The 27,045-nt window shown below is 38.1% G+C and overlaps 1 long non-coding RNA gene across 1 annotated transcript in view; it reads right to left on the bottom strand.

Moving 5' to 3' along the window:
* Positions 1–27,045, bottom strand: part of LOC133641604 (uncharacterized) — an 81,935-nt gene that overhangs the window by 6,197 nt on the left and 48,693 nt on the right. The window lies entirely within an intron of this gene.

Raw genomic sequence — 27,045 nt, 5'->3', positions numbered from 1 at the left:
TGCACAAGGGTTTTCCAATCATCAATTAGCCTTCTGAGCCAATGAGCAAACACATTGTACCATTAGAACACTGGAGTGATAGTTGCTGGAAATGGGCCTCTATACACCTATGTAGATATTGCACCAAAAACCAGACATTTGCAGCTAGAATTGTCATTTACCACATTAGCAATGTATAGAGTGTATTTCTTTAAAGTTAAGACTAGTTTAAAGTTATCTTCATTGAAAAGTACAGTGCTTTTCCTTCAAAAATAAGGACATTTCAACGTGACCCCAAACTTTTGAACGGTAGTGTATATACTTACAGCGTGTATATAAAATGTTGTTGAAGGTTTTTGGATTTTTTGTTTTAGAGTGCTTTATCGGCGGACTCTGATTGGCTGTATTGTTAGCGGACTTTTTGCCAATGTTTATTTACGAGCTAGAATGTTTCACAAAAAGAAAAACATATGTGTTCTTGTCTCACATAAAGATTGTGAACGATAGACAAAATTCCAATAAAGTGCACTTACCCTTTAAGATCCTATCATCATAATACACGTGTATAAGTGAACTATGTAAATGCTTTGAGCCAAAGTCCTTTTTTCTTCCTTTATTAACAATACTTTCTTGACATGCCTTTGATTGGTTGTGTCATTTGTCCGCACACAACTGGAGGATGTCAGCTGGGATACATTGCAGTGGTCATACGACCATTGCTTTGATATCAAATCTGATATTTTTAACATGACAGTTTGCATGTGTGTTTGTCCTGATTAAACATGGCGGATGCAATCAGGATAAATATACATCTCTTTATGACTGAATAAGACATTAGATGTTTTGAGGCATCAGATTAAATGTGCTGTAATGAAAACTTCTTCTGATATACAGTAGGGTGTGAATCATAGGCGCCGATCTACATTTCTGCTAGTTGGTGCTCGGTGTGGGTGTATTAGTGTTGTCCCGATACCAATATTTTTGTACCGGTACCAAAAGTATTTCTGTAGTTTTCAGTACTTTTCTAAATTAAGGGGACCACAAATTTTTTTATTATTGGCTTTATTTTCACAAAAAAAAATCTTACGGTTCATTACACATATGTTTCTTATTGCAATTTTGTCCTTAAATAAAATACTGAACATACAAGACAACTTGTCTTTTGGTAGTAAGCAAACAAAGGCTCCTAATTTAGCTGCTGACGTATGCAGTAACATATTGTGTCATTATCATTCTATTATTTTGTCAAAATTATTAAGGACAAGTGGTAGAAAATTAATTATTAATCTACTTGTTCATTTACTCAATTATTTTGAATCAAATCTCAGTTCAGTCCTGTCACATAAATAAATGTTTGATGCTATTTTGAATCACTGTATTGTGCTTAGTGTCAATATGCATCAATGCCATGTGGCTATCTCTCATGTATTTGCTAATTCTATGCTAACAAAATCACACCTGTTACTTCCAGCCATGAGTGCTTTTTAGTTTAGGAATCTTGAACAAAAATGAAACCAAGTCGCCACGTTTTTAGCAGCAGGTGACTATGTCTATTGTCACATTTAGAGTTGAAAAAAAGACAGACATTTTGATTTGTTTAGCGAGAGTACTGGGAAATGGCACAGATTTGGTGGAATGGCCCATAAACTTAGATTAATTCCTTAATGTATCGTTCCTGGCCAAAACCCTTAAGTGTATTATTCAGTTTTAATGCTGTAATGCAGCTTTCATGTAGTATCGCATTTAGAGCTGCAGCTGTGGCAATGCCGTGTGTCGGCTGTTGGCATGATCCCAGGATGCATAGTAGGTAGGCAAAGTGCAAGCAGGACGTCCCTTTATTAGGTACCATGCAGAAGGAAAGTAACCCAGGTCAAGCAAGAACTCCGAAAGCAACAGAACACTTTGGCATACAGAAGAAAGCCATCACTCCAAATTACTTTGTTCCAGAAGTTTTGAGGCTTGTCTCTGTGCTGTTTGGCGTAATGTAAGCGGGATGCTTTGTGACATTTGTGCAGAAATGGCTTTCTTCTGGCGACTCGACCATGCAGCCCATTTTTCTTCAAGTGCCTCCTTATTGTGCATCTTCAAACAGCCATACCACAATTTTTTAGAGAGTCCTGTATTTCAGCTGAAGTTATTTGTGGATTTTTCTTTGCATCTCGAACAATTTTCCTGGCAGTTGTGGCTGAAATCTTTGCTGGTCTACCTGAATCCCTCATTTTCCACTTCTTAATCAGCGTTTGAACACTGCTGATTGGCATTCTCAATTCCTTGGATATCTTTTTATACCCTTTTCCTGTTTTATGCAGTTCAGTTACCTTTTCTCGCAGATCCTTTGACAATTATTTTGCCTTCCCCATGACTCAGAATCCAGAAACATCTGTGCAGCACTGGATGAAAGATGCAATGGTCTGTCAGAAGCCCAGAAACTCACTAACCTTTTATACACACACATTAATTACAAACAAACATGTCACAGGTGAGGATTGGAACCTTGATTAGCCATTGAAACTTGTTTGTGTCAACTTTTGTGCATGTTATCAGATCAAAGTCACTGGGGTATGTAAACTTTTGATCAGGGTCATTTGGGTACTTTCTTTTGTCATTTTCTCCCCTAGAGGGGGGGGGGGGTTACCCACATATGCGGTCCTCTCCAAGGTTTCTCATAGTCATTCACCGACGTCCCACTGGGGTGAGTTTTTCCTTGCCCGTATGTGGGCTCTGTACCGAGGATGTCGTTGTGGCTTGTACAGCCCTTTGAGACACTTGTGATTTAGGGCTATATAAATAAACATTGATTGATTGATTGATTGATTTTGATTTAAAAAGAGTAAACACAGTTGTTTGCCAATAAATAGCTTCGCACAACCATTAAGCTTGAGTGGAAGAAAGGTTTTTGGGTTATCATTCATATTCTCTGAAGAATGGCCAAGAAATCATAAATTCTCCCAGGGCATGTAAACTTATGAGCACAACTGTGTATATATATATATATATATATATATATATATATATATATATATATATATATATATATATATATATATATATATATATATATATATATATATATATATATATATATATATAAATATATATATATATATATATATATATATATATATATATATACAGTTAATAGATGGCGGATCTTTTTGGGATTTTTTTTTAAAGCATAGTCCACAATTGTTTGGTCCTAAATTAAACATTTTCAAGCATAAAAATGACTAAATAGACTACAAATATCAATTCTCCAGTAGTATCGGCCACTACGTAGAGGAGACATACTGTTGAGTATCACTGGCCACTGATTGGCTCAGCCTCAGGCAGCGTTACTATGTTGGAATAAAAGAGTGTAAAGGTGACTGACATAAGAGGTGTCTAGATGGCTCTCATATTTAAAAAAAAAAACATATATAGAAGTTGGTCATGCTCTAACTATAAAAATATTTGACTATAATTAATGATTACTGCCTTGCAGAATATCACTCATCGCCATCATGTCCGGAACCAATTAGCAGTGATAAACGAGGGACGACTGTAATCACGTATTCGCTGCAGCCCTCGTCACATTAAAAAACATGTCGCCCATTACGTGTCCATTTATTCACATTCAAACATTTTGAATGCAATTCAGACAGCAATTATTCACCATCAATACGAGGCCGTGGATTTCTATTTCAGCTACAATATGATCAAATATGACATGTAGGGCGGCGAAGGTGTGCCACCATGAAAAGTGCACTGGCGAGCATGTATCCAATATGTATTTTGCTCATTAGCTTTCTGGATTTAGGGCTGGAAATTCCCCGTGGCACAGACAAAACCATCAGTCTGCCATCCAACCCATCATCACTCAGACGTTAAAAGTAGCGATAAAAGGCAGACATCCAAGGGGCCGCACCTCCCTATAGAGCCGCATGCAGTCAATAAGTCCACATGCAGTCAATCATCGAGCGAGCTGCCAGCTCGCGCCTCAAGGTCAGCAATTCAGAAGCAACCGTCACGTCTAAATTTCACACCTCGCACTATGTTGCCACTGCAGCGGAACACCTCCATCTCCACCGCGTTTGTGTTTTGTAATGACACTGTGCGCTTTATGTGTCTGGCTATCACGCATAATATGAGCTCCCTTGACCACCTAATTACATTCCATCTTAATTAGATAAGGCCAGTAATTGGTTCCAACTGTCCCCACTAGAGGTCAGCGGTGAGTCAAGTTCACGCTCACAGTGATTGGAAAGCGATCGATGCACCGCACCGAAAGATAATTGCAGAATAAGCAAGTATTGCATTGTCTTGTCACTTTGCATAACACAATCGAGGTCATGCATGTATGTATTGCATGGGCTTCTCTGCATGCTGTCGGAAAAAAAAAACATGGATCTACATCTTTAATTCGAGGCCCGAGCTGTGAACATGTGGTGTACGAGCCCGTCTTAGCGACAGGCCAACCGCTTGAATGGATCCCCCGGCTCACAAAGGAGGTCTTGTCTGCAAAGGTGCTTAGAAAGCGCCGAGATCGTTGATATGCAAGGCGTCGGGGCAGCCTGCAGCTTGCATGCTTTACAGTTAATTAAGCCGCACACTCACGCAGGGTGCACCCCCCCCCCCCCCCCCCGCCTGAACTTTGGCACCGTCATTTCTACAGGCCCAACACTTCAATGTTTCATGAGGAGTTTGCACCTGTAACCGAGGGTCCTAAATAGGCACAATCACCGCATCAAAAGAATAATCACCCCCAGCCAAGTGTTTTGTACCCTAACCTTAAGATGTGTGCACTCATTACCCAAATTCCCTCACCCGAAAGGAATGTCGCCTTTTCTTTTCGTTCTCTTGATTTTTTTCCTCCTTCCATCCTCTTTTTGACCTCACCTTTCTCTGCCTTGCACACAACATGTACACATATGAGCAAGGGTTAGACCAGGGGTGTCAAACTCATTATAGATCGGGGGCCACATGGAGAAAAATCTACTCCCAAGTGGGGCTGCACTGGTAAAATCACAGCATGATATCTTAAAAATAAAGACAACTTCAGATTGGGTAACACTTTAGTATGGGGAACATATATTCACCATTAATGAGTTTCTTATTAACATGCAAATTAGTAACATTTGGCTCTTAATTAGACATTATTAAGTACTTATTAATGACTTATTCTGCATGGCCTTATATTACAAACAGTAAAAGCCATTAACTAAGAGTCTTCTCTCAATAACCTCAGAATTATTGCTTATTAGTAGTAAGTAAGGAAGTTGTTGTATATAATTCTCCCTTTAATACCACTTAATGAATAAGGTCTGTTCTTACAAAACAAAACACAAAACTACAATAACCCTAACCCTAACCCTTAAAGGCCTACTGAAACCCACTACTACCGACCACGCAGTCTGATAGTTTATATATCAATGATGAAATCTTAACGTTGCAACACATGCCAATACGGCCGGGTTAATTAGCAAAGTGCAATTTTAAATTTTCCGCAAAATATCCTGCTGAAAACGTCTCGGTATGATGACGTTTGCGCGTGACGTCACGGATTGTAGCGGACATTTTGGGACAGCATTGTGGCCAGCTATTAAGTCGTCTGTTTTCATCGCAAAATTCCACAGTATTCTGGACATCTGTGTTGGTGAATCTTTTGCAATTTGTTTAATGAACAATGGAGACAGCAAAGAAGAAAGCTGTAGGTGGGAAGCGGTGTATTAGCGGTCGGCTGCAGCAACACAAACACGTAGCCGGTGTTTCATTGTTTACATTCCCGAACGATGACAGTCAAGCTTTACCATTGGCCTGTAGAGAACTGGGACAACAGAGACTCTTCCCAGGAGGACTTTGAGTTGGAATACGCAGACGCGGTACCGTGAGTACGCAGCTGCGGCTTCCAAACATTTGATCGCTTGCCCGTACGTGCGTGCCGCTATGTGCATGTCACGTATGTAACTTTGGGGAAATATATGTGCTGTATGAACTTTGGGGAGGTGAACGGTACTTTGGGCTGTGGGATTGAGTGTGTCGTGCAGGTGTTTGAGTTGTATTGGTGGGTTATATGGACGGGAGGGGGGAGGTGTTTGTTATGCGGGACTAAATTGTGGCATATTAAATATAAGCCTGGTTGTGTTGTGGCTAATAGAGTATACCTGTACATATGTCTTGTGTTTATTTACTGTTTTAGTCATTCCCAGCTGAATATCAGGTCCCACCCGCCTCTCACAGCATCTTCCCTATCTGAATCGCTTCCACTGCCCTTTAGTCTGTCACTCTCACTTTCCTCATCCACGAATCTTTCATCCTCTCTCAAATTAATGGGGTAATCGTCGCTTTCTCGGTCCGAATCGCTCTCGTTGCTGGTGGCCATGATTGTAAACAATGTGCAGATGTGAGGAGCTCCACAACCTGTGACGTCACGCTACTTCTGGTACAGGCAAGGCTTTTTTTTATCAGCGACCAAAAGTTGCGAACTTTATCGTCAATGTTCTCTACTAAATCCTTTCAGCAAAAATATGGCAATATCACGAAATGATCAAGTATGACACATAGAATGGATCTGCTATCCCCGTTTAAATAAGAAAATCTCATTTCAGTAGGCCTTTAAGTCTTTGTTACTTAGAATATGTTCCCCATACTAAAGTGTTACCTCAGATTGTTTTCTTTGTTTAGAAATAGAACAAGCACATTCTGAAAATGGACAAATCATAATGTCGTTGGGTTTTTTTCACTTACATGTTGCGGTTAATAGTATTCAATCTTTATTTGTCGTTATTTATACTTTCTGAATAAATTATGTGATAATGTTCATCAGTCAACTAATTGGTGTTCATTTTCAATCTATCAAGATAAAAAAAATAATATCAAAATCAAATTACAGGATGTTATTTATGTAGTTTTCTCATTTTCCTTAACTGGTTCACTAACGTCATGTGGTTTATTTTTGTTTTTTTTACATATGTAGCATCATCTGCAAATATACAAATAATTGCTATTGCGACATCTAGTGGACACATTTAGAACAGCAGTTTCTTTCATTCAAAAATTTCGGTTCATTTTTATAAACTCATCCCGCGGGCCGGATAAAACCTGTTCGCGGACCTGATCCGACCTTCGAGCCGTACGTTTGACACCCCTGGGTTAGCCGATATATCATATAAATTATTAAATTTGGCCAACGATAAGGCTTTCATTAGCTATTAGTTATGCAATATTTTATTTAGTTATATTTATTTATTTACTGTATATATATATATATATATATATATATATATATATATATATATATATATATATATATATATATATATATATATATATGTATATATGTATATAATTTTTTTTCTTAGAATTAGTTTTTTTCTATTAATCTTCGTATGTCTTACTTGTATTTTATCCTTTATCTCTACACAGGGTTCTTACTATTTTACAAGTTGTATTATTTTAATTTTCCAACGTTCCTCAGATGAGCCATCTGCCTCAGGGGTTATCGGCCGTGCTTGTGGGGGCGCCTTTGTGTCAGCGCCCTGGTGGCCATGGTCTGATGACCTCCCGGTGCAGATGGCTCCTGTGATAGTGTTTACTCACATGTCTCCTCTGTACTCAGCCATGCAATCATTGGTCCATATAGTTGCATACATGTGTATGTTGTGTGTGTGTGTGTTTATGTTTGGTATCTGTATCCGTGCGAACGCATTTGATTATGGGGGATATGGGTCATCGGGGTATTGTTTTTAACTTTGTAAAGCACTTTGCGTTGCATTTCTTTTATGTATGAAAAGCGCTTTATAAATAAACCTTGATTTGATTTGATTTTAATACTATCGTCATATTGTGATAATGCATGTCGATGACGCATTCGAGCTTTGTCCTGAAAATTTATTTGCGACAAGCTAACAAAGGCGTCCTCAACTCAATGTAGCGTTCCTTGCTAGCGAGCTATCGGCTAACGTCCCTTCATAGTGCTGCTTCTAAATCACTAATCCTTGTCTCCATTGTGGCAAGTAAACTATGTTTCTTCCAAGTACCACATTATCACTGGAGGGCTAGGGGACAAGAAATAGCTAAACATGCAAGAATACACACCAGTGGAGGATGCTAGAAGCTAGGCTATTGCTAAAGCAACAGCTTTTGATTGTAAACAAAGTTGGCTGGAGATATATAATTAGTGACAGTAACGATACAGTGTTTAGTACAGTATCAGTATATGGTCAATACTACAGTAATTACAGTGGAAAGGGGATTCATATGGGCCCATTAGTCACCCATTAGTTACCTGACACATGAAACGTGACGCATTAGGGGAGTTCACTATTCACTTCAGCCACCGGATGTCAGTAGAGTGTTAAATATCTTAAAGTGTGTTTTGTGGCAATTCCAACTTTGACCACAGTGTCAGTTGCAATGTCGAGTGGCGCTTTCCATCATTTTCAGCAGGCTGCTTTGCAAAATGATTAACACCCCCGTCTTCCTCTCACGTTAAATTCACATAGGAATGGGGCCATTTGAATCCCTTCCCTACTGCAGATTTCTATCTTGTCATTATCAAAAAAAAACGTTTTGTTTGCTATTGTTTACACACTCAGGAAATAAAAGCTAATAGTAGGTTGTTGTTTTTTGCTTTTGTTTAGTTATTTTGCATGATTGACTTTATTACACAGTGTTTATGTTATAAAAGGGAATATTAATTAATTGATATTTCTCATTGTATCCCATTGGGTTGAGTTTTTTTCTTGCTCTGATGCAGCCCTTTGAGACACTTGTGATTAAGGGCTGTATAAATAAACTTTGATTGATTGATTGATATTGACATTGTCAGGTTTGGAGTTGTGATCAAGCATTTTATCATTTAATGATCCTAAAAATGTTAAGTACGAACATTGGTCTGACCAATACTGCCCATGCAACTACTTGATATTGGAACGATACCCAAATTTGTAGCATGAGCCAAAACTGATACCAACTATGGAAACAACAGAAGGATTAAGTGCTTTTTACATTTGAACAGAAACGGAGATGGAATCTTGTTACAAAAGAAAGTAACCATATATTAACATCAGTCCCCTGATGTGGGATCTGAGCCGAGGACGTCGTTGTGGCTTGTGCAGCCCTTTGAGACACTTGAGATTAAGGGCTATATAAATACACTTTGATTAATTGATTGATTGAACAGTATTATTAGCAAATAGAATAATAATAGTTTTAACAAAATCATACAACCGGAATTGACGCAATATGTCACTGCATATGTAAACAGCTAAATTAGGAGTTTTTGAAATGTTTCTATTATCATGTACCGTTTACCAAATAATATATACCGTATTTTTCGGACTATAAGTCGCAGTTTTTTTCATAGTTTGGCCGGGGGTGCGACTTATGCTCAGGAGCGACTTATGTGTGAAGTGATTAACACATTACCGTAAAATATCAAATAACATTATTTAGCTCATTCACGTAAGAGACTAGACGTATAAGATTTCATGGGATTTAGCGATTAGGAGTGACAGATTGTTTGGTAAACGTATAGCATGTTCTATATGTTATAGTTATTTGAGTGACTCTTACCATAATATGTTACGTTCTCAGTTGGTTACTTATGCGTCATAAAACGTACACTTATTCAACCTGTTGTTCGCTATTCTTTATTTATTTAAAATTGCCTTTCAAATGTCTATTCTTGGTGTTGGGTTTTATCAAATACATTTCCCCAAAAAATGCGACTTATACTCCAGTGCGACTTACATATGTTTTTTTCCTTCTTTATTGTGCATTTTCGGCCGGTGCGACTTATACTCCGGAGCGACTTATACTCCGAAAAATACGGAAATGATATATATTGTTATCACTGGAAGTTCCAGTATGTATCACAATATAGATCTGGGGCATATCGCCTATCCCTAAAATGAGTACTGTCCCCCCCGCCCCCCTCGCTTACAGTTCCATCCACACACTTGACGTGCCAAAGCAAAGAGGACAGCCTCAATCAAACGGGGGACAGACTCCCCAGTGGCCTGGCAGATGAATTGTGGATTCATCCCAGACAGAGCAGATCAATACGGCCGTCTTGACTCTATGCAATGCAGGGTGCGCTCAAGTTTGTCCTTTTGGAATTTATTTTACCGAGGGGGATTAGACACTTCCACTTGTGTTCTAAGGCGCCGGACGGGACCCTCTCTCTCTCTCTCTCTCTCTCTCTCTCTCTCTCTCTCTCTCTCTCTCTCTCTCTCTCTCTCTCTCTCTCTCTCTCTCTCTCTCTCTCTCTCTCTCTCTAAGTCACATGTAGGGTAAGAGGAGACAATCTCAACCTTTCAGCCATTTGCTGCAAATAACTGTCCTCTGCCACACACACACAGGCGTCTGTGTTCACTATTTTAATGCAACCTTGCTGCTCCCAGTGTGTGGCGGCTATGAACCGGCAAGTTGGCGAGACAAGTGCATGCCATTAAACCGATGGGGGCTGTTCTGGGGAGTTGGACGACTGTACCAGTCGCTCTCTGGCTAATGTACTGCTGGGCATTCAGGGGCCACCGTTTTGTTGTTTTGTCCCTTAACAAGTCCCTTAACAAGTCGGACTTTTCCAAAAAATGTTTTCCACCCTCGTTATTTACACTGACTAAGGCTCATATGAATCAGATTCCATCATGGCCAGATGGATGGGGTCTCTTTTTGAGTGATCGACTCAGAAACACATTTCCAGTCTGTCACAGTCACCGTGTTCTCTGCCATCACGCAGCGAGGGGCCTCGCTGTTTTGTTGCGCCAAAGCCGCTGCCAACACAACTCTGCCATTATTCATTCCCTTTTCTACAGTTGTTCTGGACTCGAGGTCAGAGCTTTCTTGTCTTAGTGAGCAGTCGCACTGGAAACGGAACGCAAACGAACAAACGATCAAAATGCATTGGAGGCTTGCGGTCGCTCTTTAGCAGACAAAGACTAAGAGCTTGGTCTACTCAGATTCAAATAAGACGTGCTAAATAGTGTGTGCCAACTATGAAATTGCATGTACTATATAAGTGGGCGTCACTGGAGGGCCGTGTGTTTCCCACCTAGGCCTTCAGTGATGTCCGACTTCAATGGTTACCACTCAAAATACCATAATTTATGTCACCACATGACCATTGCTGGAGAAATAATATACAGGAACATATTTACACACTACTGGGCATACAAAACGGGTTATTTTCTGGCGCCAAACAGCTCAATTTTTGTTTCATCTGACCACAGAACTTTCCTCCAGAAGGTCTTATCTTTGTCCATGTGATGTCAGATGAAACAAAAATTTCGTTTTTTACCCAGCAATATGTTTGGAGGAGAAAAGGTGAGGCCTTTAATCCCAGAAACACCAAACCTACCGTCAAGCATGGTGGTGGTAGTATTATGCTCTGGGCCTGTTTTGCTGCCAATGGAATTGGTGCTTTACAGAGAGTAAATGGGACAATGAAAAAGGAGGATTACCTCCGAATTCTTCAGGACAACCTAAAATCATCAGCCCGGAGGTTGGGTCTTGGGCGCAGTTGGGTGTTCCAACAGGACAATGACCCCAAACACACTTCGAAAGTGGTAAAGGAATGGCTAAATCAGGGTAGAATGAAGGTTTTAGAAAGGCCTTCCCAAAGTCCTGACTTAAACGTGTGGACAATGCTGAAGAAACAAGTACATGTCAGAAAACCAACAAATTTAGCTGAACTGCACCAATTTTGTCAAGAGGAGTGGTCAAAAGTTCAACCAGAAGCTTGTGGATGGCTACCAAAAGCGCCTTATTGCAGTGAAACTTGCCAAGAGACGTGAAACCAAATATTAACATTGCTGTATGTATACTTTTGACCCAGCAGATTCGGTCACATTTTCACTAGACCCATAATAAATTCATAAAAGAACCAAACTTCATAAATGTTTTTGTAACCAACAAGTATGTGCTCCAATCACTCTATCACAAAAATATAAGAGTTGTAGAAATTATTGGAAACAGCCATGACATTATGTTCTTTACAAGTGTATGTCAACTTTTGACCACGACTGTATCTGCCTTGGGCCAGCTAGAAGGCCTTACTGACAACAACTTGTGATCTGATTGGCTATCGCAACTGTCTGTCAAATGTTTGTGTCCGTTCACTTACAGTGCACGGACACCCGCATTACAACATAAGCTAGCTGAATTCTGATTGGATAAAACTCTATAACCTAAAAACAACAGCCCTGGAAGGAGCATAATATGACATGAAGAGAATATGAATACTTTTAGATATTTAGGGAAAGTAAATACAAAATTACTTTTATCTTTAATTATGATCATGATTTCTGGTTATGTTAGGCCAGCAGAGAAAGCCTTGCTGGCCCTGACAGCACACCACTGGTGGGCGTGTTGCACGTGATCTACTAAGACTGCTTGTACAATTAATGACAAGTGCCAAAGTAGGTGAAGACCTTCTTATTTAAATGAGGTTTTAACGTCAACACCGGCTGTCACCGCGGACACATTTGTGGAATAATACCTGTGGTGTTTTGTCATGTTGATATGCTGCACACAAGTATAATAAGTACCATCTTTTATCAGCTATCGAGACAGAACCTCCTTTTAGCAGGCTTGAGGTGCAGTCTGGGAGACGCTGAGGTGTTGTAACGGTGCATCTGGAATTATTCAAACGCAAGAAAATGCATATTGCAGGACGTTTATTGTTATAATACAATATCTCTCCCATTTAAAAAAACAAACAAACGCCATAAAAAAAATAGCCAGCGGACACCAAAACAAATTGATTGAATTTGTTTTAATCAGCCCCTTAAGTCATCCATGCAGCTGTAAAATTATAAAATTAAATTATTATCTATTTTATTCTTGACAGTTTAATATATTGACATGCATAGAGACCCAATATTCTCTCTATTAATTGTCTGTCTTTGCAGCACGATAGCCCCCTATCTCACAGCCATTTGTGCACAACTGTGCCAGTTTGCATTAACTTTCTCGACGTGCCAAGTGTGGATACAAAAAAACGTCCGCAGAACAGTTTTATGCTTGATAAATCACATTCCATGTGCTAAATTATTATATTTGCATCTCCTCCTCCCATTATTGTGGACATTTTAATAATTATTATACTTTATATTCTGCAGGTAGATGAAGACAGACAGAAGACAGCCAGCACAAGGTTATTAAGGTTAGTACATCAGCTTTGCGTGTGCTATCAAGTTTGCATGTGTTTTAATACATGCAAACCTTTGGTAGTTCAGGCCCAAAACATTGCAACATTTATTTGCAAAAAAAATACAGGATATTAGGTATGCCATTAATGATAACTTATTGTAGCGTTGGACGGGTTAACAAATGTCTTTGCTTGAAGATGTCAAGAAATGCTGACTCACTGTACAATCATTACAAACTTTAATGATCACGTTAATTTTAGACACACAAGTGAAAGCAAAGCATACTTAGTCAACAGCCGCACATGTCACACTGAGGGTGACCGTATAAACAACATTAACACATGCACCACACTGTGAACCCACACCAAACAAGAACGACAAACACATTTCGGGAAAACATCCGCACCGCACCGCACCGCAACACAACATAAACACAACAGAACAAATACCCAGAATGCAACACTAACTCTTCCGGGACGCTACATTATAATACTTACAGAATTATGGGCATTTTAAGCATTATCGAAACTTCCTTCCTGGTCACATTGATTTCACAGCACGCATAGCAACAGACTCTACTTTTGTCAACAACAACAACATAGAGAGCATATTCTGTGTTGGCTGCCACTAATCGTGACATACTTCATGAGAGGGTGATCACGTAGCACTATCGGCAAGGCAAAGCAAGGCGAGTTTATTTATAGAGCACAATTAGTTCACAAGGCAATTCAAAATGCTATACAGAAAATTACAAGAAGGCAAAAATAAAAACTACTGTATTTTCCGCACCATAAGCCGCACCTAAAAACCACAATTTTTCTCAAAAGCTGACAGCGCGGGTAATAACCCGGTGCGCCTTATATATGGATTAATATTAATATTTATTTTCATAAAGTTTAGGTCTCGCAACTACGGTAAACAGCCGCCATCTTTTTTCCCCGTAGAAGAGGAAGCGCTTCTTCTTCTACGGTAAGCAACCGCCCCCATAGAAGAGGAAGCGCTTCTTCTTCTACTGTAAGCAACCGCCAAGGTGAGCACCCGCCCCCGTAGAAGAAGAAGCGTGCGGATATTTCATTTCATTTGTGTGTTTCTGTAAAGACCACAAAATGGCTCCTTCTTAGAGACACGCACGCGTACAAGGTTCCACTGACTTTTGATATTCATGTGAACCGCACTGTGGATACAACGGGAGCACGTACGGTGAATATTCGCACCACAGGGAATGAGAAGTCGTCCTTCACCGTGGTTCTAGCTTGCCATGCTAACGGCCAGAAACTTCCACCCACGGTGATATTCAAAAGGAAGACCAAAAGAGAACTTTCCAGCCGGCGTCATCATAAAAGCTAGACCGGGTGACTTTTTTCACGGAGCTCCGTCCCTGTTGATCTACGACTGCATGCGCGTCCACATCACAGATGGTGTCAAAAACAAGTGAAGCACACCAAAGAAGAAGAATTCGAGGGATTTGTGGATGAGTAATAACTTCAGAAAGTGAGTTTTAAATTTTTATTTTGTGTGTTGTGTGACACTAACGTATGAGCAACGTTGAGTTATTGATGTTGCTATTGCTCTGCACTATTTTGAGTGTTACTATTTTTGTGATTGCACATTTGCACATTACATTTTGGGAGTGAACAGAGTTGTTAGAACGCTGGTTTGTAATATATTATTAAAGTTTGACTGACCTATCTGACTGTTTTTTTGACATTCCCTTTAGCGTAGCGTAGGTGCGGCTAATAACACGGGGCGGCTAATAGGTAAACAAAGTTTTGAAATATGCCGTTCATTGAAGGTGCGGCTTACAACACGGGGCGGCTTATGGTGCGGAAAATACGGTACTTTCAGTTAAAATCATAAAATGTAATCATAAAACAATCATTATTCAAATTAAAATCAAAGAGTGTGGACAAAATACTTTCAGTTGTCACAGGGAAAACCGAATAAAAGCGTTTTCAGCCTGGATTTGAACATTGCCCATGTTGAGGCCTGCCTCGCATTGTTAAGAAGACAATTCCAGAATTAAAGAGCATACAACTGAAACGCAGCCTCGCCATGTTTGGTCCTGACTCTGGGCACCAACAAGAGACAAATTCCTGAGGTTCTCAGAGCTCAAAGTGGTTCATATGGCTCTAACATGTCAGATACAGTATGTACTTTCACACAAGACCATGAAAAGACTTGTACAGAAGCAGAGCTGTTTTAAAGTCTATACCAGTGCAGTGAACTAAGCACTGGACTAATGTGGTCATGTTTACTACTTCTAGTCAGGACTCGAGCAGCAGCATTCTGGATGTACTGCAGCTGCTTTACAGCTCGTTCAAAGAACCCGGTGGGAAAGTAGTCCAACCTGCTGGAGACAAAAAACATGGATTAGTCTCTCTAAGTCAGACTTTGGCAATGTTTTTCAGGTGGTAAAAAGCTGCTGATGTTATTGACATAAAGTGACAAAGTTTAAGTCATGATTTGAACTTTACCCTATCTACTTGGTTTCAGGGAAATGCTTTGTAATTGTTCTCTTTGCTTCCGTGGGCAAAAGACAGTGAGTTCTGAAGAAAAAAAAAAACAGTTTTGCCTCCTCTGTTCGATGCCGTGACAAAGTGAATCAACAGGCAAAAACATTCACCTGCCGTCAGTGACACGTAGATCTGAGTGTCATCTGCATAGTTGTGGTGGGACATACTGAGACTGCGTATTACCGCAGCATGTACAAGTCGAAAAAAAGGGGGTCTCAGAATCGAGTCCTGAGCATCTCAACAGGTCATAGCCATTCGATCAGAGACACAGTTACCAATTTCAACAAAGCATGTCATGTGATTGAGATAGGAATTGACCCAGGTAACGCTGGTTATTGCTAAACGTGTCATGGACTAAATAAGAACGTAATGAAACCGTGACTTCCAATGTCTGCTCTCACTGGGATGCCGACTGGTGGGACTGAGCTCTTTCAGCACACGACTTGTGTGCTAATTTAGATTGGGAATTCAGATTTGACTGGTCAGGTCAGGTAAAAAAAAAATGCTGAGAGCAAATGGACATCTTGCTGAGTCTTCCTATTAATGTTGTCTGGTCTAAGTTGAGAGCCACGTGGAGTTTCGAAGTTGACAAACTTCTCGGGATGGTGCCACAACCTACTATAAAAGTGAGAAGCATGATTATTAATCTTGCATTCAACTGTTTTAACTCAGCTTCTGTAGCGAGTAGCTAGTAGCTGCCTACTCACGAGTAGTCGGAAGAGCACTGTGAGCAATAATGTCGCTCGCTATAGCTTGGTCAATTTGCAGGTCATGTTATGTCATTCGAGCATTGTAGGCGGGTTGGGGTGTTTTTTTAGAAATTTTTATAAAAAATCATCATGACCTGCATTGTTACCTGCCTCGTGCTAGCAGTTTTTCACTATCTAGAACACACAGAAAAGGGAATGGCGTTTGTGTCCCTCTCTCACATTGGGATTGTGGACAATGTGTCATGGTCCGTTGCCCGGATCATAGTTTGTTTACGTTCATTTAGGTTTTGATTCACTTGTGGTTTAAGTTCTGTTTCAGCACCCCTGTTTTGTGTTTCTTGATTGTCATGGGTGCTGATTGTTTTCACCTGCCTCTGATTATTGTTCGGGACGCTCACCTGCTCCTGAAAACTAATCAGAGAGCTATTTAGTCCTGCCTTTTCGCCTCACTCAGTCCGGTGCTTCTGTTTGCCTTCCTGCAACACGTTACGTGGATGATTTCATTTCTATGTTTTTGATTCCTGCGCTATGTTTCGCCTTAGCTCCCTGTGCTATCGGGACGCGTCCCTTTTGTTTGTTCCTGTCTTTTTGTTTGATTTATGCGAATAAATCAGTCTCCTACCTGCACGCTGTCTCCGGAGTCCCCGCTGCGTCGCTGGGAAAACAATCCGCGCACCGCCATGCGACCACCTCGTAACACAATGGGAATTTTTTTTTTTTTAAAAGTGCAGTTTTCCTTGAAGGTCAGCAATAACGCTCATTTAAAGAGTGTTAAACTTGTTACTTGCACAATAATCACCTTCAATGAATCTGCATTAGTTTAGCACGGAAATGAGGCACCAATAGCTGCTTACTTTATCTGTCTGGTTACCACAGTGGTACCTCAACTTATGAGTATTTACAAACTGTCTCTCGGCTTTTTGTTATGGTTTAAGTTGCAAGCGTCATTTGGGTATCCCTGGCATAGCATACCAAAAACATCCGGTTTTACAATTGCTAAAAAGCTGCAGATCGAAATAACTGTGTTGCAACCATTGGAAACTATTAGCAGTGGTCAAGCTTCTACAGCCTCCTAACCTGGACAAGTCGCCACCTCATCGCAGGGCCAACACAGATAGACAGACAAGCATTCACACTCACATTCACACACTAGGGCCAATTTAGCTGCGAATCAGCTTTTTCCCAGGTGCATGTCTTTGGAGGTGGGAGGAAGCCAGAGTACACGGAAAAAACCCATGCAGTCACGGAGAAAATAAGCAAACTCCACACAGAAAGAAGTAAAAATGTGTGTATTTTGTCCCTGTCGTCTGTAGATAAATAAATCAAACAGTATCATAATTGTGCTGTGATATAGTACTGTACAGTTAGGATGCATTAACACGACAATGTCACACTTACATGAAAGACATTACACGGGATGTAGAAAAGCACGTTGTGGGGCCTAGTGGTTAGAGTGTCTGCCCTGAGATCGGTAGGTTGTGAGTTCAAACCCCGGCCGAGTCATACCAAAGACTATAAAAATGGGACCCATTACCTTCCCTGCTTGGCACTCAGCATCAAGGGTTGGAATTGGGGGTTAAATCACCAAAATGATACCCGGGCGCGGCCACCGCTGCTGCTCACTGCTCCCCTCACCTCCCAGGGGGTGATCAAGGGTGATGGGTCAAATGCAGAGAAACATTTCGCCACACCTAGTGTGTGTGTGACAATCATTGCTACTTTAACTTTAACTTTATACTGTAAATGCTTCTTTTTTTAAATTTTTTTTTTAAATGTATTTATTTATTTTTTAATCAATCCAACAAAACAATACACAACAATACCATAATAATGCAATTCCAAAACCAAACCCGACCCAGCAACATTCAGAATAGCAATAAACAGAGCAATTGAGAGGACACACAAACATGACACAAAACAATCCAAAAGCAGTCAAACAAAAATGAATATTATCAACAACAATGGATGACAAAAGGATTAAAAAATGCTTGTAAGAAGAAGAATACACTATATAGAGAATTTATAGCACAAAGAACTATAGAGGCAGAAATTAAGTACAAAAAGTATAAAAACAAGTTAACAGAAATACTACGATCATGTAGAAAAGAATATTACAGTGAATTATTGGACAGGAACAAAAATAATATGAGAGCAACATGGGGCATCCTCAATAGCATTATTAAAAATGGCACAAAGAGGGACTACCCTCAATACTTTTTAGACGGAAATAAAAACAATGACAACATAAAGGAAGTAGTTGAAAGCTTCAATAATTATTTTGTAAATATTGGACCAAAATTGGAAGAAAGGATTCCAGACCCAGTTCCAATTGAGGACTATAATGATACCATAGAGCGAAATCCCAACTCCATGTTCCTCAGTAATGTGACACAGGAGGAAATAGTTATAATTGTGAAAAAATGTAAATCTAAGACTTCAACTGATTGTAATGGAATTGATATGGATACGATAAAAAAGGTTATAGAAGAGATCTCAGGACCATTAATGTATATTAGTAACCTATCATTTCAAACAGATACATTTCCAAACAAAATGAAAATAGCTAAAGTTGCACCAATTTATAAGACTGGAGATAAACATCAATTTACAAATTATAGACCTGTTTCTTTACTTCCACAATTTTCTAAAATCATTGAAAAACTGTTCAATAACAGATTAGAGAGTTTCATAAATAAAAATAGAATACTCGAAGAGAACCAATATGGATACAGAGCTAATGTCTCAACTTCAATGGCTTTAATTGAAATTACAGAAGAAATTACCAATGCAATAGACAGTAAAAAATGTGCAGCAGCAGTTTTTATGGATCTAACTAAAGCATTTGACACAATTAATCACAATATTTTAATAAAAAAACTAGAACGATATGGCATCAGAGGGTTAGTCTTAAACTGGATAAGAAGTTATCTAACGAACAGGAAACAATACGTGAAGCTAGGCGAACACATGTCTACAACGCTAAATATATCCTGTGGTGTACCTCAGGGATCAATACTAGGACCTAAATTATTCAATCTCTATATAAATGACATTTGTAAAGTTACAAAAGATTTAAAGTTAGTATTATTTGCGGATGATACAACAGCGTTTTGTTCAGGAGAGAACACACAGGAGATAATACAAATAATAGCAGAAGAAATTAACAAATTAAAAAGATGGTTTGACAAAAACAGACTATCGTTGAATCTTAGTAAAACTAAAATAATGCTATTTGGTAATAGTAATAGTAGAAGAGAAAGTCAAACACAAATAAAAATAGACGGAATAGAAATTGAAAGAGTAAATGAAACCAAATTTCTAGGTATAATGATTGATGATAAATTGAACTGGAAATCTCACGTAAAAAATATACAACATAAAGTAGCAAGAAACACATCAATAATGAATAAAGCAAAACATGTTCTAGACAAAAAATCACTTCATATTCTATACTGCTCACTAGTGTTACCATATCTGAGCTACTGTGTAGAAATATGGGGAAATAATTACAAAAGTACACTTCATTCATTAACGGTGTTACAAAAAAGATCAGTTAGAATAATACATAATGTTGGATATAGAGAACATACAAATCCTTTATTTATTGAATCAAAGATACTGAAATTCCACGACATAGTGAATTTGCAAACAGCTAAAATTATGCACAAAGCAAACTATAACCTGCTACCCAAGAATATACAACAATTCTTCTCAACAAAAGAGGAGAAATATAATCTTAGAGAAAAATGTAATTTAAAACATTTGTACGCACGTACAACACTTAAGACCTTCAGTATATCAGTATGTGGAATTAAATTATGGAATGGATTAAGCAAAGCAATCAAACAATGTACTAATATGATACACTTCAAGAAACTCTTCAAACTTAAAGTGTTTACAAAGTACAAAGAAGAAGAACCATGACAAACATTTTCAATTTATTTCATCCATTCATTCATTCATTCTTAAAGTAATCTTACTTATCTCATCATATGAAATATGACTTTCTTCACCAATTATTATTATTAAATTCTTACTATTATTTATTTATTTATTTTTATTGTGATTACATATGGAGTTTATTGTGAAAAAATTGAGAACAGGAAGTGAATAAAAAAAGTTTCAGCAACTGTTATGTAAAGAAAAGGGGTAGGATTAAATAAGCTCTGCTTCTTCCTACTCCTTTTCGAACATGTTGAAAAGAGAAACTGGAAATTGTGATGTATCATGTTGTATGCTTGCATGTTCGAAATAAACTCAAACTCAAACTCAAACTCAAACTCAAACTCAAACAATATCAATATTAGTAACAATTTCAACATAGCAGTGATTAAAAATCCATCATCGACATTATCATTACAGACATTTATAAAAAATAAAAACATTTAAAAACAAATAAATTAACATTAGTGTCACAGTGGCTTACACTTGCATCGCATCTCATAAGCTTGACAACACATTGGGTCCAATATTTTCCACAAAGATAAAATAAGTCATATTTTTGGTTCATTTAATAGTTAAAACACATTTAAATAATGGCTCCCATATTCCAATACATGACTCATTATTATCTAAACTAAATGCAGTTTTTTCTACTGATATCATCTCCATAGCTTGTGTATACCAGTCAGTATGAGTTGGACTATCAACATTTATCCATTTTTTTTTGTGTAAATGCTTCTGCAAACATACAGTAGTGGCAACATGCGGACAAACAGAAACGGGCACGCACCATCTAAAATCGGTCTTTGAAGGAATCAGAAGGCAGGCTTATCTCAGGTTTATGCCTTCCAGCTTGTATTCTTAGGTTATTTAAATTAAGAGGAGAAAACTATAATTTACGGGGATATCGATTTTTGAAATTTGTAAAGTAAGAACGAATATAAAATACAAATGTATTTCAGTTTTAGGAGTTAAATGGTGGAACAAGCTCAGTGATGAGTTGAAGACGTGTGGTTCTTTGTATAAGGTTTAAGAAAGCCTTGAAAAGTGAAATAATAGAAAAGTATAAAATATAGTAACAATGACTTTCATACCATTGATTTTTTGAACGTTGATGTTCCAGTTAATCTTATTCTCAGTAAAGGTATAGGATAGGCAAATATAAGCCTTAACTTCAGCCTATTCGTTTTCGGTCATTCTTTTTCTTTTCTTTTTGTGTGTAAATGTGTATGATTGTTAAATATGTATATTCTGTACTGTTAAATTGATCACACAAAATGGTTGATTATATTAAAGTTAAAGTTAAAGTGCCAATGATAGTCACACACACACCAGGTGTGGCGAAATTATTCTCTGCATTTGACCCATCACCCTTGATCACCCCCTGGGAGGTGAGGGGAGCAGTGAGCAGCAGCGGTGGCCGCGCCCGGGAATCATTTTTGGTGATTCAACCCCCAACTCCAACCCTTGATACTGAGTGCCAAGCAGAGAGGTAATGGGTTTAGTTTAGTTTAGTTTAGTTTATTAAGGATCCCCAGTAGTCTACACCGCAGTGGAGACTATTCTTCCTGGGGTCCAGGCAAAAAACATCACACAATCCCAAAACAAAAGATTAAAATGCAGTACAACATGATCAAATAATAAAATGTTGTAATACAAAAATAGCAACAACAAAGTCCCATCTTTATAGTCTTTGGTATGACTGGGCCGGGGTTTGAACTCACAACTTACCGATCTCAGGCCGGACACTCTAAATATGACCCAAAAAAACTCATTTCATACTCATACTTCATACTCATGCCCTGTATTTATTGAACAAATATGCAGGCATTCATTTTACTTGAGAAAATGTTAAAAAAAAGATTGGAAAAATACAAAAAAACAATTAGTTATTTAATTTTTTTTGGTTTTATGGTGTATTTTTTGCGAATATTACCGCAGCTGATCATGTATAGTTTTACATTCATAAATTGACAATTTTACAGACCGAAGGGGTCTTTTTTTGCCTTACCCTATTTTAAATCTCAAATACAAGATGAGCTTCATAGAATTATGAAATTTCCTTTACACAACAAATTATAAATACACCTTGTACACAACATAAACACTGTTCACATATATACACAGTAAAGACATATTTCTGACATCTGTACATATTTCACTCACTTGCTTTGGTCAATATTGACAAATACAACAGTGTCTATTTCCATTGTGTGACGCAAAAGTCCAAAGAGTTCATGTCAATAAAAATACATTTTCAACAAAAGATAAGAGGTCAAGTGAAAGGCCAAAGCTTTATACAAAATGTCACGACAAATGCATTTACGTCATAGCCAACGAGGTTAAAACGTAGGTGAGGGGGTTGTGTTCACTTTGTGTGACTCATTGAGTATTGATCCCTGAATTTCATCAGGATGTGCTCTGCAAAAGCACACACCATCACTGTTGCACTCCTGTGTAATGAAATTAAATATCAGCACACATGTACACTTAGTTGCATTTAAATAGTAAAATATTGTGAAAACTTATTTTTCTATGGCTAAAACTAAAAATCCACTTGAAGACTTGAACATGGATGATTTTTCCTGCCAACACAAGAACAGGCGCATTCATCTGTTTTGAATGTTATTTCAGTCCCACCATCTTTTGATTTTAGTTTTACTCAGTCCAGTTAATGTAGGGGTGTCAAACGTACGACCCAGGGCCGGATCAGGCCCGCGGGATGAGTTTGCTAAGTATAAAAATTAACCTGAAATTTTTGAATGAAAGAAATAGCTGTTCTAAATGTGTCCACTGGATGTCACAATACCAATTATTTGTATATTTGTAGATGATGCTACGTATGTACAAAATAGACCACATGATGTCAGTACATCAGTCGAGGAAAACGAGCAAACTACATAAATAACATACTGTAATTTCATTTTGATATAATTTTTTTATCTTGATGGATTGAAAATGAACACCAATGATTCATTCAGAAAGTATAAACAACGACAAATAAAGATATAATACTATTAACCGCAACATGTAAGTGTAAAAAAACCCCAACAACATTATGATTTGTACAATTTCAGAATATGCTTGTTCTATTTTTAAACAAAGAAAACAATCTGAAGTTGTCTTTATTTTTAAGTTATCGTGCCGTGATTTTACCAGTCCGGCCCACTTGGGAGTAGATTTTTCTCCATGTGGCCCCCGATCTAAAATGAGTTTGACACCCCTGACTTAATGTGTTTGTTTTTTGCCAAATAGTTTTAAAGGCACACTGTGTAATATTTCAAATTCTTTTATTGCCAGCAATGTAAAAGTGTATTTGAATGAGGACCTAATCTGTTTAAATTTAAATAAAGGTTTATGAATGTTACAATTTTACTATATTAAAGAGGAAATTTGACATACTGTATTAGTGTTTTGTGCCAACTGTTGCAAGTTGTCTGACGTACTGTAATAGCTCAATACTTTGCAATATTGTTTTACAAGGAGATTCACTCCATACCTAGTGGTGGTAACCATGGTGAACTACCAGTAGCTACTAGGGTTGTCCCAATACCAATATTTTGGTACCAGTATTTATGTATTTCGATACTTTTTGATACTTCCCGATACTTTTCAAAATAAAGGGACCACAAAAAAAATACATTATTGGCCTTATTAAAATATAAATTCTTATGACACATTATACATATGTTTCTTATTGCATTTAAAGAAGAATTGTGTCATTAAATAAGATAGTGAACATATACTACAACTTCTCTTTTAGTAGTAGGTAACCAAACAAAGGCTCCTAATTTGACTGCTGACGTCTCATTCTATTATTTTGTCAAAATTATGAGGGACAAGCAGTAGAAAATGTATTAATAATCTACTTGTTTATTTACTGTTAATATATGCTTACTTTTTTTGAACATGTTCTATCTACACTTATGGTAAAATGTCATAAGCTCTCATTCCTTTGCTGTTTGGATACTTTACACACATTTTAGATGATACTACATGTTTTGGCATCAATCCAATACCAAGTAGTTACAGGAACATTCGTTGGTCATAATTAAGGTTCGCCGGTGTCCAGGGACATATTTCCAGACTTAATAAACAATATCAAAAAATGACAACATATTTTGTGTTGATAAAAAATATCAATGTAATCATTGTAGTATTGACCAGATACGCTCTTGTGCTTGGTATCATTACAGTGTAAAAAAATAGTACTGGTATGTTTCAGAGGCATTATAGTATCGTATTTAGTTCATTAGTACCACGGTACTTTATTAGTACTGGTATACCGTACAACTAGTTATGTAGACCACAAAGAAGTTTTTTAAATGTATATAAAAATATAATCCTAACATGACCCCTTTAGGAGGTCGTCATTTGTGAGGTCTCATGATGAAGTGAAACTAATTCCATCATGTGTGACACGAGGACAATACTTTGCTGAAGACTAAAGAAAATGCCCAACTGAGATGGAAAACCTTGAAGATCCTCAGTCTTGTCCAAATAATGGATGATGGGTGTTTGAGTCCACCCTGATGAAGTGAGAAGAAATAATGAATTATGTAGATTTCTATTCCTCCCATCAGTGATGCATTAAAGCCAATTGAAGAAGGAAATCCAATACATGCGCTTATCTTATACTGTACACACTAGTGTTGTCCCGATACCAATATTTTGGTACCGGTACCGGTACTAAAATTATTTTGATACTTTTCGGTACTTTTCGATACTTTTCTAAATAAAGGGAACCACAAAAAATTGCATTATTAGCTTTATTTTAACAAAAAATCTTATGGTAAATTAAACATATGTTTCTTATTGCAACTGTGTCCTTAAATAAAAGAGTGAACATACAAGACAACTTGTCTTTTAGTAGTGTTGTGGAATTTCTGACCTTTGAACTATATTTCATGTCTGTCAAGAAAGTCCGCTCATTTCATTTCTCTTCTATTCTAAGCCATTGAAGGACTAGATGTAGGCCAAAGTTGAATATGGAGTAGCTCTGACCATTCTACAAAATGTTTTGATTGTCTAAGCATGACTAAGGGATTCAAGGATGTTGCAAAACAAACATGTCGAAAACAACGGGACCTTGGGGCATGAGGGAAACAGATAAAAATGGCCAAGTGACAAGGGCTGAGAGAGATTGCTTGATTCTTGTGTCCTCCGGAGCACGTTTGTTTGTCTGCAGGGACAGCTCAATCCGACTTGCACTTTTGACTATGGGTAAATAATTTTTTTGTACTAAATTCACTTTTGTTGCTGTTTAAGCTTCGGACAATCCACTACAGTAGTAATTAAACAAGCAAAGGCTCCTAATTAGTCTGCTGACGTATGCAGTAACATATTGTGTCATTTTCCATTCTATTATTTTGTCAACATTATTAAGGACAAGTGGTAGAAAATTAATTATTCATCTACTTGTTCATTTACTGTTAATATCTGCTTACTTTCTCTTTTAACATGTTCTATCTACACTTCTGTTAAAATGTAATAATCAATTATTCTTCTGTTGTTTGATACTTTACATTAGTTTTGGATGGTACCACAAATTTGGGTATCTATCCGATACCAAGTCATTACAGGATCATACATTGGTCATATTCAAAGTCCTCATGTGTCCAGGGACATATTTCCTGAGTTTATAAACATAATATAAATTTTTTTTAAACGAAAGAAGATGTTGTGATGCCAAAAAATATTGACGTAATCATAGTAGTATCGACTAGATACGATCTTGTACTTGGTATCATTACAGTGCATGTCAGGTGTAGACCCACCAATGGCGTTTGTTTACAGTGTGTAGTGAAACATGTTTGGCTATTCCTCGTCATGCAGGGATGATACTTGTATGAAACTTGCTTTATTTGTCACCATGGAGGCGAGGATTAGTGATTTAAAAGTAGCTAAAACACTGCCGACTGCGGCTGGACTTTAGCCGCTAGCTAGCTAGCCATGTCTTAAAGCACCTCTTCCTGAGGGAATTCCTGTGTAATAACTTCACCTTTATCGTTAGTTTTTAAGCCACGTCCATTCTCCCTTTTCTGTCTACACACTGTCTCTGTTTGTAAGTACTCTGTGATTGTGCGCTGCCGAACATGCTCGTCTGCTCGTAAACCAGCAATGACACGACGTGACGACGACGGGGGGTGGACCGGTACTTTTCAGAGGCGGTATAGTACCGAATATGATTAATTAGTATCGCGGTACTATACTAATACCGGTATACCGTTCAACCCTAGTACACAGCCTCTCACACAAACATGTGACATCATGACACTTGACTGACTTATTTGCTCAGGGGAATTTAAAAAAATCCCCCTGTCTCCTCCTCAAACTGCCGCCATGCATTATTTACACACACCAGCGGCAGACGACTTTTTGTGCTGACGTGCAAGTCCTTGAAAATGTGCATCGGACTTTCTGGGGTTTAAGGGGAATTACTGGATGCGGGAGGACGTCATCCAACAATGTAAAGCGTGTCGTTTGTCTGCTGCTTTCCCGAGACAAAGAAGGCTTCTGGGACCGAATGTCGATCACTCGCTGTTGACTGCAGGGCACGGAACACAGCGGCGCAGATGTTAGTCTACACCAACAATTCAAGTATCCCATTCCAATATGGGAATTTGCAAGTATAGCTATTAAAAATTCTCCGCAAAAAATGACACTATTCGTCAGCAGCAGCCCCCTGAAGCGCGCTCTGGTTCTAAAATCAAAAATAGCTTTTACTGTCACCATCAACCACTCCATTCCCTAATCTCTTCAAGGAGATCC

The sequence above is a fragment of the Entelurus aequoreus genome, linkage group LG24, assembly GCF_033978785.1.
Source record: "Entelurus aequoreus isolate RoL-2023_Sb linkage group LG24, RoL_Eaeq_v1.1, whole genome shotgun sequence".
Taxonomy (NCBI): Eukaryota; Metazoa; Chordata; class Actinopteri; order Syngnathiformes; family Syngnathidae; genus Entelurus; species Entelurus aequoreus.
The sequence above is the reverse complement of the archived record's forward strand: the minus strand, read 5'-3'. Positions and strand labels throughout refer to the sequence as shown.